This window comes from Molossus molossus, unplaced genomic scaffold (assembly GCF_014108415.1).
Source record: "Molossus molossus isolate mMolMol1 unplaced genomic scaffold, mMolMol1.p scaffold_m16_p_9, whole genome shotgun sequence".
Classification (NCBI taxonomy): domain Eukaryota; kingdom Metazoa; phylum Chordata; class Mammalia; order Chiroptera; family Molossidae; genus Molossus; species Molossus molossus.
The window spans coordinates 48,526,235-48,541,860 of NW_023425403.1; the positions used below are offsets into that span (position 1 = coordinate 48,526,235).

General features: G+C 44.0%; 1 protein-coding gene across 1 annotated transcript in view; it reads left to right on the top strand.

Moving 5' to 3' along the window:
* The first annotated feature begins 1,268 nt into the window (after positions 1-1,268).
* FARP1 (FERM, ARH/RhoGEF and pleckstrin domain protein 1) overlaps positions 1,269-15,626 on the top strand; it is a 300,320-nt gene continuing 285,962 nt past the window's right edge. Inside the window, exon 1 of the mRNA XM_036249925.1 lies at positions 1,269-1,438. The gene's annotated coding sequence lies outside the window, so the exon portion shown is untranslated. The remainder of the gene's footprint in view (positions 1,439-15,626) is intronic.

Sequence of the window (15,626 nt, forward strand, 5' to 3'; positions counted from 1 at the left end):
TGGAGCCAGGGCCTTCAGAGGCAGATGCCCACTAGCCTTGGGATCTTGCAGAGGGTTGCTTTCCTTTCTAACGTGCTGCCGTCAGACCTATTCCCTCCACGAATGGAGGGTCTACTGCCATACCAAGAGCAAGTGAAGCCAGGGACTAAGGGGGAATGGTAAGGGGTCAGCTCCCAGCTGGAGAGGGGGGACAGTGACTGTCCCCGCTTTAGGTCCTGCCTCCTCTATCCTGAATCTTGTTCCCTTATCGACTTTCAGAAACCCCGAAGAATAAGAATCTGCAAATCAGCTTCTAAAATATTCCACACTTTCCCCCCAAAAGGGGGCGAGTGTGTGTGTGTGTGTGTGTGGAGTGGTGTTGTCCTGGGATTCACTGGGGTGGAGGACGCTGCTCCCTGGAGGAGGGCTGAGCGGGAGATGTCAACTGCCCCTCCGTGGTTAAGTCCCAAGCAGCCCAGAGTGGTGCTGGAAGCCCGCTCTTGTGGCCGGGGGAAGGAGGGGTGTTCGTACGTCCCTGCAAAGCGCCGCTCCCGTGCGACATCGTAAAGTCCTAGGTGGGCACACAGGCGGTGCACCCCCTTTTATGACCTCAACAAGTGACATGCAGAGTCGATGTCACCGACTGCCCTCCACCTGCTCTTGGTTTCCTCCGTGCGCGTCTCTCGCCCTCCTTATATCCTTTTCAACCACAGCAGCAGAACTGGCGTGTCCCTGGTGGCGCAGCGCACTCCCTAGCGCTTCCAGAGCTCGGTTCTGTGGCGCAGCGCGGAGAGAGGGCTCTGGCCCTAGGACCAAGTAAGATACAGATCTGAGGTGTACTCGTTGGCGTCGGGGAGTGGCTCCGGCCGGCGGCCCCTAGGTGCACCTGCCCCCAAGGCGGAGCGGGGCGGGGCAAGCCGGCGGCAGGTCGCGGCCCAAACGCTGGAGGGGGCTGTGGCTCTCCCGCGGTGCCCGCGGCTCCCGCTGCACGGCGCCCAGCTCCCCCCTGCCGAGGGGCCGGCCCAGGTCCGGGGAGGGGCGCTACTGCCTTCACTTCCCGCTCCCGGCCTCGGAGGCGGCAGGTCCCGCGCGGGTGCAGGGCTACGGGCGCTAGGCTGGGGCGCGGGGCGGAGACGCGGCCACCTCCTGCTTTGCGCTGCTCTTCCCTGCCACAGAGGCGCTCGGCCTGGCGTCCAGGCGGCCATGGCGACCCTGAGCACGCTCCCCACCCACCCTGACTGCTCCGCCCTCCCCTCCGCCCCACGCCACCTTTGATGGCTGGACCTCGGCCGGCCACCGCCAGCCCTGCTCGCGCGCTCTTGCCTCCGCCCGCGGGTATTAATAGCTGAGCGCCCCTGCTGCACGCACAGCCCGAAGCCGCCGCGCCCTCTGCAGCCGGGCCCGGAGCTGCTTAGCCGGGAGGCCGGGAGTAGAAGCCGGAGCCGCCGGCGCCGTGGAGGTAGGAGGCGCTCGGGGAACAATGACCGCGGTGGGGCGGGCGGGCGGCAACTTGTGCGAGTCCGGGAGCCTGGAGCTGACCCACTCGGGGCGCGGGTGGAGGTGGAAGCGTGGCCCGTGGGGTCCTTCACAGAGGAGCCGGGCTGCGGGTGGAACCCGGCTTCCCCAACTAAGGCGGGAGTGTCGCCCGCCGGGCCCAGGCTGTCCCCGCAACAATAGCGGGAGCTCGGGGCCTCCGGGCTCCACGCCGCCCTTTGCACCCTTCTCATCTCTGCGTACTCAGGCTGCCGGGTACTCAGGCTGCCCGGCTCCGCGCGCGATCTCTGCCTCCCCCACGCCCCGCGGCGCCCTTCCCCCCTCTTCGTCCCATCCCTTCCAGCGCCGTGACAGCGCCGGACGCTGCTTCCGGACCTCTGGCAGCAGTCTCGGCCCCTGAAGCAGATTGCGGGTCGGGAAGGTGGCCGCTGGCGGGGGTGCCACTGTGCTCCTGGGTGCCCGCAGCTCGCCCACGCGCTGCGCGAGGATCTCGGTGGGTGACAAAGAGGAACACACCCTCTGCCTAAGTTAGATTTTGCCTCTCTTTACCTTCTGCCTTTATGGAGAGCAGAGGTTTTTTTCCTTTTTCTTCTTTTTTTTTTTTTTTTTAAAGCAAAGGGCACAGATTTTTGTGGTGAGCATTTCAAAACTACTTCTGATTGTGGTTTTACGATTTAAGTTCCGGAAACTTTAGCTGTGTGATCTGGCCAGACCCTTGAGTGTGCATGTGTGTTTTATTTGAGGGGGGAAAAAACGAGTTCACCATAATGAGTCTGGATTTTTTTTATGGCAGTTGGAACCCAGGGGCTGTTGGGGTCTGTGCAGGGTCCCCCAAAAGAAGAGAGGTGAGGCTCACAAAGAAACGAGGACCATAGTACCACATCAACCCCTTGAGATGTGGAGAGATTTCATCTCATCTGGAACAGTTTAGCCCGTCTCTCTGAGCCTTCTGGAGGACCATGGTGGCCTCTGGCTGTTTCGTTTTATTATTGTTGTTAATGTCTTTCATGCTAGTTTCCCAGGTTTGACTTGCTCAGCTTGGCCCTGCCCTGTTTCCTTGTTCGCCCTGAGCCATGGCTTTTATGGACCCTCATCTCCTTCACTCCGCAGACAGTGCCACCATCACCCTGCTCTAGCTTTGGGTTATGTTTAATGTGCTTTGCACGTGGTGTCTTGCCAAGCCCATTTCAGAACATCCTCCAGCATTGTCTTGCTTTTCTTATTCAGTCTAAACAGGAGAGGAGGAAGAAAGGCCATTTGAGTCCTGAGAGCTTTGGGGGAGTTGCCTTAAAATCTGTCTCATTGTTTGGATCAGGTGGGGTTTTCTTAAGTCTTCTGTCTTTGGCTTTGCCCCTCATTCCACAGCCTTCCTGCTTGGGGTTTACCCTCAGCCTTTCCAAAGGGTTGGTCTTCTGGGTATGACAGTTTGTGACCATGTACTTCATATGTGGGTTCAGCATCCACACGGCTCACTTTATATTCCTGCAGCATCGTTCTGCAGCAAGGCACCAATATTGGAGTTACTCCAAGCACAATGAAATGTTTGTGTTTTTAGAATGTCTGCCTAATAGATCTGCTTCTGGGTAAAATAAATAGACACATTATTGGCCAGTGGCTGGCTTGATGAGTGAAGTGTTAGGGGAGATAGTGATGCCTTTCCAGCCCAGCTCTTCCTAGAATCTCTTGTTTCTTTTATGTGGATGGGAAACTTGAAATACTTGGTGATGCTGTAGCTGTACCCCCTAGGTCACAAGTTCTATAGCAAGCCCCCTGTGAGTTGGGTGTGGTTTTTCATTTAGGAGTTCTGTCCCTGCAGGGATTCTGGTGTTAGGTTTATAATGCCCCTTTCACAGTCACAGTCTTTTCCTGGAATTTATATATGGATTTAATTCCTTGGGTCATAAAATAATATTAATGCTACTCTATTGCCAAATTTATCAAAAGGAGATTTAAAAATCTATCCTAGACAATTTTCTTCTGATTTATGTCAGTTGTTTAATAAGTGAGACTATAAGGAACCCAGGTGAACATTTTTTGTTTTGCTTTTCATGAAGGAAACTGTCCAAGGAAATGGCTTTTTAAAAATATAAGAATTAAATAGAATATTGAAAAAAGAATTTTTTTCAAAAAGTGGAATTCATCCTCTAGCATTCATTGAGCATATAGAAGTGTTTAATTCATTTGGAAAATGATACATATTTGTGAGGAGGGTGCTTTTGCTAAAATCAAAAGAGTAAACCCTTTTCCATTCTAGGGGAGGTAGAGAATACTGGAGAAAAGAGAAGAGCCTTGTGTTTGCTTGCTGAACGCTCTTTAGGAAAGCTGGCATTGTGAGGGGATGAGGGAAGTTTTATGGATTCATAGGTACCTGGCTAAGTGCTTTGACAGCATGGTATTCAGGGCATTTGAAACAACCCTTAGTAACTGGCCTTGCTTGTTGCAGAGAACTGCCTAGTGCTTTGAGGAATGCACTTTCCTCTATAACTGAAGATGCTACAGATAAGAGAGGGGCACATATAAACCCAAAATTAAGTTGCTTGAGTTCCTGTTTAGATGCACAGGTATTCAGGTGTTGGTTACCAATGCCTGGGAGCGGAGGAGGGGGTTTGCGGGGTCCTGTAGCTGTCTGTCTCTCTTCTATTGTTTTGTGCTCTCTATTGAAAGGAGGGCTCACTAAACCTGGGAAGTGGTGGATCAATTTCTTTTCTTGCTCTTGAATGGTTAGAGTTTCTGCTGTGGCCTCACTTCATCATAGTCCCTGCGCCTCTGTTTCCGCCAGGTTATTGTGTTAACCACTTCCACATGTCCAGGGAGAGCAGAGCCCAACAATTTCTATCCACGTTGCTTGAAATACTGATTTCGTCAGTCCTTTTATGCCAAATGCGACTTTTGTTTTTGATCAAGAAACCCCCAGAAAATGCTTAGTACAAAGTAGGGGAACTGGCCTTTTATAGGCTGCCCTTGTCCTGGTTTAAGTCAGTTAGCAATCTTTTGCCTAGTGGATACTTTTCACAAAAGTGAACAATTGATATATAATAAATACAGTTCTCTAAGTTTTTGATACTTGTGGTTAAACCAGGGAACCATCATATACAATGTGACTAAAACTGAGGGTATGTTCAGTGCTGCCTATGAACTCAACTCACAACTGCTGCTTTCTTATTTTAATGTGGGATGGAAATCATGGACAAACTGCAAGATTGATAATTAAATTAATGTGAGAATACATCATTGATACTGAATTAATTTCATGTGTAAAACTGTCATATTGTGCATACATTTTCAAACAATAGAACCACAGGCCAAACTAGATTGCTTTTAATTATTGCCTTTATATCTATTACAGTAGTACCATTCCTTGCCAAAAGAGTAACTTCACTTTACATGTCAACTTTGGTTTTTCCGTAAAGGTATCTTGTTTCTTAAATCCATGATGGTTTTCACTATTTTGTTCTCATCCTATTAATTCAGGATCTAGTGTAGTGCCTGGCACATAGCAAACCTTTGGTGAATACTTGCTGAGTGAATAAATAAACCTAGTTTTTGATGTCCTTTCAAATTAATCTTTAAGGTTTTTAAGGGAAATTTGATATTCGTACTGATAGGCTGCTGTTATGAAAATTTGAAAATTTGATGTTTGATTTTGTTTCTGTTTCATTTTAATTAAAAAATTCAAACTACCCTTTAAAGCTGGATAATATAGTAAAATGATACAGGTTTATTTTTAAAAAGATCAGACAATAAAAGCATGGAGAAGAAAGTAAAACTTACCTGAAATCCTGCCACCTACCACACAAACCTACCATTAGCCTTCTAGTGCCGGACCTTTTATATATCCTCACTTCTTAGCCTTCTTCTTCGATGTTGTTTTGTATAGTTCTGGTCTGTATAGATTTAATGTGCTCACCATTTCTTCTTACACCTGGAATCATGACTCTATGATAATTTTCTTTCTTCCTGAGAGGTATTTTTTAATGTTTTTTTTTTTTTTTTAATTGATTTCTTTGGAGAGAGAGAGAGAGAGAGAACATCGATTGGCCGCCTCCTGCACGCCCCCCACCATGGATCGAGCCCACAACATGGGCATGTGCCCTGACTAGGAATCGAACTGGGATCTCTTAGTCCATGGGATGACACTCAATCACTGAAGCCACACACACCTGCCTTGTGAGAGAGATTTTTAAGACATTCCTCTAGTGAACATCTCTTGGTGGTAACCTCAGTTTTTGTGTACCTTTAAAGATCTCTGTTTTTGCCCTGACCCGTTTGACTCAGCGGTTAGAGCGTTGGCCTGCAGTCTGGAGAGACCCGGGTTCGGTTCCCTCTAAGGGCATGTACCTCGGTTGCAGTTTGGCCCTGGTTGGGTCGTGCGGGTGGCAACCACTTGATGTGTCCCTTTCACGTGGATGTTTCTCTCTCTCTCTTTCCCTCCCACTCTACCTGAACAAAATATTGAAAAATGTCCTCGGGTGAGGATAAAAAAAAAAAAAAAAAGATCTCTGTTTTTGAATGATAGATTACCCGAGTGTACAATTCTGGATTGTTTTTCCTGTATCAATCAGCTGTCTTTTGGTTTTGTTGTTGCTGCCATACTGTGTTGGCTGGTTGGCTGTAAATAAGGCTAATTGTTTTATTTTTGTAAATAGCCTGTTTTTTCTTTCTGGATGCTTTTAGTTTCTTTGGTGTTCTGCAGTTTCACTATGTCTGGGTATAATTTCTTTTTTCTCCTTTACTTTTATTCCTCTCTCCTCTCTTTCTACTTCATTCCCCTCCTCCCTCTGGTCTTCTTATTAGTTTATTCATTTCTATTGCTCAGTAGTATTTCAGTGTCTGGATATGCTACAGTTTGATTATCTATTCACCTTTGGCCACTCTAGGTATTTCCAGTTTGTGCTATCATGGATAAAGCTGCTATGAACATTTGTGAACAAGACTTTGTGTGATCTGTTTCATTTTATTGATGGATCTTATAATAGCGTGTCCTTAATTTTATAGGAAACTGCCATCGTTTTTTTCCAAAGTGTCTGTGCCATGTTGCATTCCCACTAGTGATGTGTGAGTGGTCTAGTTACTGTAATTCTCACTAACACTTGAAATTGTCAGTGTTTTTCAGTTAGCCATTCTGCTTGCTGGGTGTGTAGTGTTATCGTATTGCATTTCAATTTTATATTTCCCTGATGACTCATTATGGCTTTTCATGTGCTTGTTAACCATTTGTATATCTTTTATCACGTGTCTATTATATCTTTTGTCTTTTTAATTTTTTTGTCTAATTGTTTTATGTAGCTTTTGAGTATAATTGACCTCTAATAAGCTATACATATGTCATCTTATTTTACAGTGGTAGGAGTTCTTTATATATTCTGGATATAAGTTCTTTGTTGGTTCTATGAGTTGGGAATATTTTCACCCAGTTGATTTTTTTAACCTTTTCATTTTTTTTTTTTTATCCTCACCCGAGGATATTTTCCCATTTTTTGTACAGATAGAGTGGGAGGGAGAGAGAGGAAGGGGGAGAGAGAGAGAAACATCGATGTGAAGGGACACATCGAGTGGCTGCCACCCGCACGACCAACCAGGGCTGGGGACAAACTGCAACCGAAGTACGTGCCCTTAGCGGGAACCGAACCCGGGTCTCTCCGGACCGCAGGCCGACGTTCTAACCGCTGAGCCAAACTGGCCAGGGCTAACCTTTTCATTTTTTAAAGAGCAAAACTTATTAGGAAAACATTGTACATGGTCTAATTATTGAACTTAAAAAAGGTTAGGGAATTTATTCAACTTTGAAAAATAACACATTTTTGCATGTAAGGCATAGACTAGTATTGGTTTGTTCAAGAGATCAGACTCTGTTTACATGAGGGTGATGCTGCAGTTTCATTATTTCCTAACTACAAATTAGTTGAAAAGACAAACAAAGAAACTGGCTTATTTTAAAAATTTGGAGAAATAAGCATTTAAAATTATGATCAAGTAAATAGATTTCTAAATTTTAAAGTTGAATTGTGTTTGTTCTTCAGCACACAGAAGGTCTATGGGAAAGAAATATTTTTGAAATCAATAAAAAAAAAATGAGGCCATGGGTAAAAACAAAATTTTACATTCTGAAAAGAGGTCAGTGTAACACATGTAGGTGGTTGTAACAAGCTTTGTATTTTATAGTTCCTCTGTTTTGGCAGGGATCTATCTTATCTGTGTATTCTCATTTTCTGAACCAAATAACAAGCATTGTCCGGGCAGAAAGTATGTTTTTCTAATTTTTGTTCTTTTTTTTTTTTTAAACATCACCCGAGGATGTTTTTCCATTTATCTTCAGGTAGAGTGGGAAGGAGGGAGGGAGAGAGAGAGAGAGAGATACAACAACCAGCTGCCTCCTGCATGACCTGTACCAGGGCTGGACACTGATCTGAAACCGAGGCACGAGCTCTTGAGTGGAATGGAGCCCTTGAGTGGACTCGAACCTGGGACTCTTTGGTCTGCAGGCCAGCGCTCCAGCCGCTGAGCCAAACCAGTCAGGGCTAATTTTAGTTTCTTTTACCTGTAGAAAGTAAATATGTATTGGTTGATTTGAATTAAAATTTGTGTAATGAAAACTCTATGCCATTTTAGAATATGGAAGTTAGAGGATTGGTGTCAAAAGTAACAAGAGTTGCGCATGTCGTCATTGAAACCAGACATTGCCCTTCTGCATCTTGCATTTTTGGGGTGTTTGACCAAATTATTGGTGCTCTTTTCCTAAGACCTCCAGGGAACCTTTAAGAGTGCATATATCTTAAAGTTGTACTTGGGCTTGTTGCCTAGTGGTTACTAAGACTGCCACAGCCTAATAAGCTGTTAAGGCTAATGGCCACTGCAGCTCCAGGCTTCATGCTCTCGCACATGTGGTGTTGTCAGGATAATCACTGTGCGGGCTTCTTCAAGCTCCTTTTGTCATTAAGGAAAATCTTTTGAGTAGCCTCCAGCATCTGGGAAGTCTTGGAAGGGGGTTCTGGGGAATGTTTCTGTGCTGTTAAAAAGAGACCCAAAGATTAGTCTTGATATGGTACTTGGACCCATAGTAGCCATGCTGTAACTAGCCTCAACAAAGACAAGGATAATGAAACTGAAAGATGGAGCCAGAGTCCTTGTGAGCATCATTGACTCAGATCCTCCTGCACTTGGAGCTCAGTATACTAAATAATAGTAAATTGAGTGTACTAAATAATACGGCTCTGGACTCAGTGTACTAAAAACATAAATTTACTTCTTTCTTTTTTTGTCTTTGCTCTCCAGAGCTTCCTGACCAATGCATTTATTGGAAAAATTTATCTTTCATTTGCCATTTAACATCACCTATGAGAAAAGGGGTTTCTACCTGTTAATTATGTGGAAAGTGATTCAGTGATCCTGCTAAGTCACTGTGAGAGATGAATTGTTTTGAAGGCCCTTAGATAGCTAATGACGGGTGCCAATCATGCAACTAATTTGGCATGAATTTTACCTCTTTATTTAAGGTGGCTGTGCAGGACATCTGCTTGGAATTGACCATTTGATGGTATGGATTACAGGACATACTTGAGAGTAGTATTTCATTTCTTCTAAGGAAAAATGATGGCAGTGCTTACCATTCTATCAACCGGGAAAGGCATCCGTCTGCACATTTAATATTGCTTAGGAGATTTTTTGAGACATTATTAATCAAAGGTTAATATCTATTTTTCACAATTCGACGTGAGCTTTTGGTTCTCTGGCATCAGATCTTACTGTGGAGCGATATTAATAGTGGAGTGAGCTGCTTGGAAATGTGAGGATTTGGGTAAACCAGAGGTTTGCCAAATTAAAAAATTGAATGCAGATATTTGTCACTCTGTAAAGGTAAATGATTTAATAACCTTAATATTAATCCAGGCATATAAATGGAACATCAAATATCCAGGTGAATAAATTGTAGAATATAGAGCAATAATATTCCTATCTATCATCATTTAATTGATAAAACTTTTTTTTTTTTTTTTAATCCTCACCCGAGGACATTTTTTGATATTTTGTTCAGATAGAGTGGGGGGGGGGGGAGAGAGAGAAACATCGATGTGAAAGAAACAGATCGAGTGGTTGCCACCCACATGACCCAACCAGGGTCGGGGACAAACTACAACTGAGGTACGTGCCCTTAGTGGGAACCAAACCTGGGTCTCTCCAGACTGCAGGCCAATGCTCTAACTGCTGAGCCAAACTGGCCAGGGCTTAATTGATAAAACTTTTAAGAATAAATGAGTGCCCTGCCCCCAAACCTCCCACTTACTATCGTGATGGTCAACTGACCAGGGTAATTGCATATTCACTGCTGTTTACTTTTTAAAAAATTTATGTAAGGGCCTATCAAGTCAACAGGTATTTATTGACATATCTATATTGAATATACTAGTGACTGTTGGTACCACAAAAACAGAGCTCAATCCCTGTGCTCAGAGTGTGGCATACAGGTTGGATGGGAGAAGTATGTAGATAATTATAATAAACAAGTGGAATATGATGAAAACTTTGCAAAAGTTTTAGTAACTTTTGTAATAGTAACAGTGGAAGTGTTTAGGATAGTAAGACATTGGATTCCAGTTGGAAGATGCAGCATTTGAGTTGAGCTTTGAATAAAGTATGTTTTTATTTGTTTGTTTATTTTAGGGTTCACTTTGTAATGTGTTTATTGTAACAGGATTAGAAAAGTATTCACATATAAAACAGAAAGTCAAAGTCCCTTGGAATTCCACCATTCAAAGTCACTTCCTTGGTATTCTCTGCCACACAGGCAAGTTGTGATTCAGGGGGAAGGAACTACACCAAGGTGTGGATACCAGGGGACAGAGATCTTTGGAGGTCATCTTGGAAGTTGGCTACCATAGGACTTGAGGGACCTGTGTTCAGATCCCAGCTTTGCTCCTCAGTAGTTGCTTGATCTAGAGCAAGTCATTTCATTTAGAGTCCCAGTTTCGTCTCATATTTTATAAATGGAGGTAAGAATACCTACTGAATAATACCCTATGGAGATACAAATCAAACACGGATTCTAAATAATTCTTGCTTGTAATGTTTTGGCAATCACTGTTTTTTAAGATTTGGAATTTTGAGAATTTAAAATTTCTTTTGGGAATTGAAGATAATATATAAAAAGGGACTATCTGACACTTTATAAAAAGTTCATGACATGGTAGGTGCTGTTTGTATTATTAAGCCATAAAGTTATTAATCTTAACTGTGCAGAACCTATCAACAAGGATAAACACATTAAGTAATAATAACATTCTTTTTACCAAGGGGTTGGTCACATCTTCTTTCACTTTTAGAGTCCATATATATTTTTAAAATTTCCCCCTTTCCTGAAAGAGGAAATCTAATCATTGTTAATTAGCAAAGACCAAATTCCACAAATAATCTTGTTCTCGGGTCTTTATTTTTAATGATACCCCCAAGTAAGAAATGTGTTATTTGAGGTCTGTATTGGGTTGGAAGGGTTCAGAGACATTTCTGATGAGTAGGGCTGTCTGGAGGGCAGGTATCACTGCCTCTTTGTAGAGCTTTTTAAGAAAATGCTCACTTGTAAAAGTAATTTTAAAACACATAAATCAGCATTCTTTGACTTTCTTGGAATAGTCTAGAAAGCTTTCCTTTTTGAAGCTATCGTGTTGTGGGATACTGTAACTCTATCTGCTATGCTGTAACTGAAAAGAAAGGCTGGAAGAAATCTGGTGTCTTCGCCCCATTTTCTTGCTGCGCCTCCTTTATTTCACCCTTTCCCCTGACTTGCCCCCACCCCCACGCTGATCTGTGGGATGTTCCTCAAACAAGTCACAGGAACCCTCCTCTCTCACATCTTCTGGTCTCTGTACCTGCTGTTTCCTCTGCTTGGAATACAAAGGCTTTCTACCCAGTTCTCACCTCTGAGGACCACCCAGTCCCTGCCACTTCCTTCCAGAGCCTCCTAAGGCTAAGGTCTAGCCCTGGTGCTAACCTAGACTCTCTGTTCTGCCAGTGTGTTTTCTGTCTTCCCCACTCATTTAATTATTTGAGCACTAACTTGTATTGAGCATGTCTGAGTCCCAGACTGAGTTCTGTACAAACTCATTTAATCACCCCAAACTCCCTGATTTTTAATTCCCATTTTATATCAGAGGAAACTGAGGCACAGACAGGTTAAGTGACTTGACAAAAGTCACACAGCTTATAATTGGCAGAGCCAGGAAAGAAGCTCATGGAAGTCTTTCCCCACTTATTGAGAGCAAATTCTACTTAAGTATTTTACACCTCTGCATCTTCAGGGCCTGGCACAGTACCCTGAACATAGTAGGTGGTCAATAAATGATTGCTGAAGCTTAACTCTCTTATAAGGTACACTTGATCACAAATCATTCCTTTACATTTCTTTGTAAAATGTAGTCTCCCCTTGGGCTTCTGCAGGATGAAGGCCTGAGATTACTTCTAATGCTGTTTGTTGAACCTCTTGTGTCTCGGGGTCACTTGCCTCTTCTGTTGTGATTATACTTTGTTTGCTACTTAAGAGGTAAGCACATACATTTAAAATTCTGTGTAAGATACATACATACTTACATGCATTGAGAAAACGGCTTTTTTTCCCCACCTGTGGTTTTCTTTGGATAGGACTAAAAAATGAGTGGACTAAAATATTTTTTCCTTTGAACTTTTCTGTGTTTTCTAAATTTCCCATAATAAATTTTTATTGCTTTTATAATTAACCAGCCATGTTATTTGAAATGATACAAGTAAGCTATTTTTCAGCGATACAGGAAAAGGAAAACCTGTTAAGAATTTTTTCCTGCAGATGAAGCCAAGCCTGCCTACATATGTAAACAGTCATGTGAGACATACTTTGGGTGTTGCAACTCTTTTCCTGCTGTATTGCAGAAACCATCTACTCAGACCATTTTCTTCTCCCCGGTGTTTCCAAGCACATAGCAAAGCAATGTAGATTCCTGACACTTGGGTGAGAGGTGGTCTTCCAAGGCAGATGGCTATCAAAAGGTATTTCTGTCTTTGTGATTTGGAAGTTCAAGGTTGCCTGAGGTCTGTGGTCCAGATCAATAGGGTGCTTTTGCTTAGGAGGTAGAATGACTCATAAGTGTGAACTCAGACTCTAGGTACCTTTTGAGAGTAGTAATTCTAAGGTCCTATAAATAAATCCCAGAGTCATCATCAGGCCCAGAGTTGGTGGTAAGTCTCCGTGCCTATGGCAAGGGAGCAGGGTGGAGGGTCAGTTTCTTCTCCCAGGTTTGTAGGTAAATTAGCGAATACTGCAGGGGATGCAAAACCATCCTGGTAGTTTGATTTTTGTTTTAAAAAATGGCCATGCTTTGCCGAAGGAAGGAAAATTTTGAGACTCAGAGAGATAGTTTGTCTTCTAGTCATCCTGTGCGGTTTGGGCATCATCTGCCTGTTCATCTTGAGGAGATAAGCAGGATGGGATCATTCTGGGTTTCCCGTTCACACTCACTCTCTAGCCCCAGCATCATTTGTGCTAGGAATGGCCATCAGTTTGAAAGACTGAAGAGATAATGAGGAAAATCTGTTTTCAGGGTGATAGTAGAGAAAACCCAATAACCAGGCAAAACCATTCCCTGAAAATTGCTTGAAAGTCTGCTGTGTGAGATAGATGGGCAGCCAGCACACAGGACACATGTTCTAGCTTCTCCTTGGAATCGGGGTGTCCACTGTGATGCTGTATAGTGCTTCTGTCGGTTTTCTACTAGACCCTGTGCTAGACAGTGGGCTTGGCACTTGGCATATGTTTTTATTTGGTCATTTATTCAATGAGGAAGGTATTATGTCCATGTTACAGAAGAGGAGACTGAGACTTAGGTTATTGGGTAACATGCCCCAGGTCACACAGCTAATACAGGAAATTGCGTTTTCCCAGAGTTCACATTCTTCTCTGTGGTTTAGTTTGGGATCTTCTGCCAGGACAGCCGTCACTGAACATGCTGAAGTGAGGACCCGATGAATCAGCTCTTGCAGATTCAGGGTCTTGCAGATCCTGTGTTTATTTAAACATTTTGTTATTTTGTTCATTGTGAATTGTTTTACTCTTGATTTAAAAAATATTCATTACAAAAGATGACTTTAATTACGGAGTGTTTTGGCGCCCTCTTAAATTTTGCACCTAAGCGAGGGCCTGACCTGCGTCCTTGTCCCAAGTAGCCAGCAGTTCTGGAGTGCGGAGCATGGCGGTTCAATCAGCCCACAGAAGACTTCATCGTTTTCAGCATTGTGATACTATTTTTTCCCCTCTTCAGGGCATTTTGGGGGATGAGTTACAGTCTTAAAGACATACCTTGGCTTCACCTTGGAAGATAGTGCTCTGCCTCTGAGATACAGTTATTGGTCCCATAGGTGACTCACAACAGTTTGGCTTTGAGACACTGAAGCCCAGGCCACTGTTACAGTCACCATGGCCAGGAAGCTGGGGTTTTGTAGCTTGGTGCTAATACTTTGGGGTGGACAAGGGCAGGAAGGATTTCTGTTTTTCCATCGGAGCCACATAATAAAGGAGCTGTGAAATGAGGCTTTCCCTGAATGCTCATGCCCACCCTCTGGCAGGTAGGTGCTGTCGGTCACCTGATGACCCCTGATGACCAGGGCCAGCACAGCGCGGGGCTGCAGCATGGGCCCTCCTGGTGCAGGTCCGAGGCTGGCTGCCTCTCCCCTGCATTGCTTGCAGAATGGCTTGGGTGGTCTGGGTGTCCTAAGTAGACCACAGGGCTAGCTAATACATTTCACCTGGGAATTGGCTGTGATTAACAGTATTTCTTTTTATTAATAAAACATTTTAAAAAAGAAACCCTTGTTTTGTGTGTGTACCTTTTTTTTTTTTTTTTTATCCTCACCCGAGGACATTTTTTCATTTTTCGTTCAGATAGAGTGGGAGGGAGAGAGAGGAAGAGAGAGAGAGAGAAACATCGACATGAAAGGGACACATCGAATGGCTGCCACCGGCACGACCCAACCAGGGCCGGGGACAAACTGCAACCGAGGTACATGCCCTTAGCGGGAACCGAACCCGGGTCTCTCTGGACCGCAGGCCGACGCTCTAACCGCTGAGCCAAACCGGCCAGGGTGTACCTTTTTTTTTTTTAATTGCAAAAAACAATAGGGTTATTATAGAAACGTTGAAAACTGAAGATAAGTAGTCTGGCAACACATACACACACACAATTTGCTTGCTTCTTCATATTCACCATATATATATTTTTTTCCTTTCCATAATTAAAACAAATTGACTTTATGTTTTAAAGCAGTTTTAGGTTCATGGCACAGTGGAGCAAAAGTACAACGGGGTCCCATACACCTATTTTCTCTCACTATCAACATCCAGCATTTTAAAGTTTTATATATATTTTTTACAATGTTGAATTTTTTTCCAGTTTGTAATATATTGTACATATGTTTTGTGAATTTTCCTCTCCCTAATGTTGCTTCAGTTATCCTTAAATTACTGTGGTTATGGTCAGAGGTCTCATGAGGTCATTTCCTGTTGACCTTTCCTCAGAGGAATGCCGCTGAGCTCACAGTGGGGAGGGGGTGGGCCCCAGATGACTTGCTCTTTGAATATTTATCATGTGGAGGTTTCCCAGAATGGGCTTAGAAGGATTTAGGGGCTATCAGGACTCCGCCCCTCCTGCCTTTTTCTTTTATCACTGAATTTTTTTTTCTCAATGGGGTTGGGGGATGGGGTTTAGGAACCATTTTCTATGAGACTGTTTAGCCTGCCTCATGAGTTAGAAAATAGAACTGTAGCAGGAGAGTTTCCAGAACAGTCTTGAGTGTTAAAGGAAACACCTAATTCTGATGGATGCTTCTGGCAGTTAGAACTCCTGGGGCCACGGGCTGGCCAGCCTGGGAGGGCAAGGTGGTGCAGGATCTCCAGGGGAGGGGGCGGAGAGTCGGGAACACCTTGTCCTCCTTAGTGTGTGTGCTGGAAAAAAGCACCTTCCCCTGCACACGTGTGGGCGCTGGCTTATTTTGTTCACTTCCGTGGAACTACTGTCTAGCACAGGCCATGGCCCATTATCGGTGGTCACTAAATCTTTGTTGAGTGAAGGAAAATGAGACCCCTCTAGGGGATTCTTGGTAAAATTACCTTGAACTTCTCAAACCTGAGCTGACCTTCT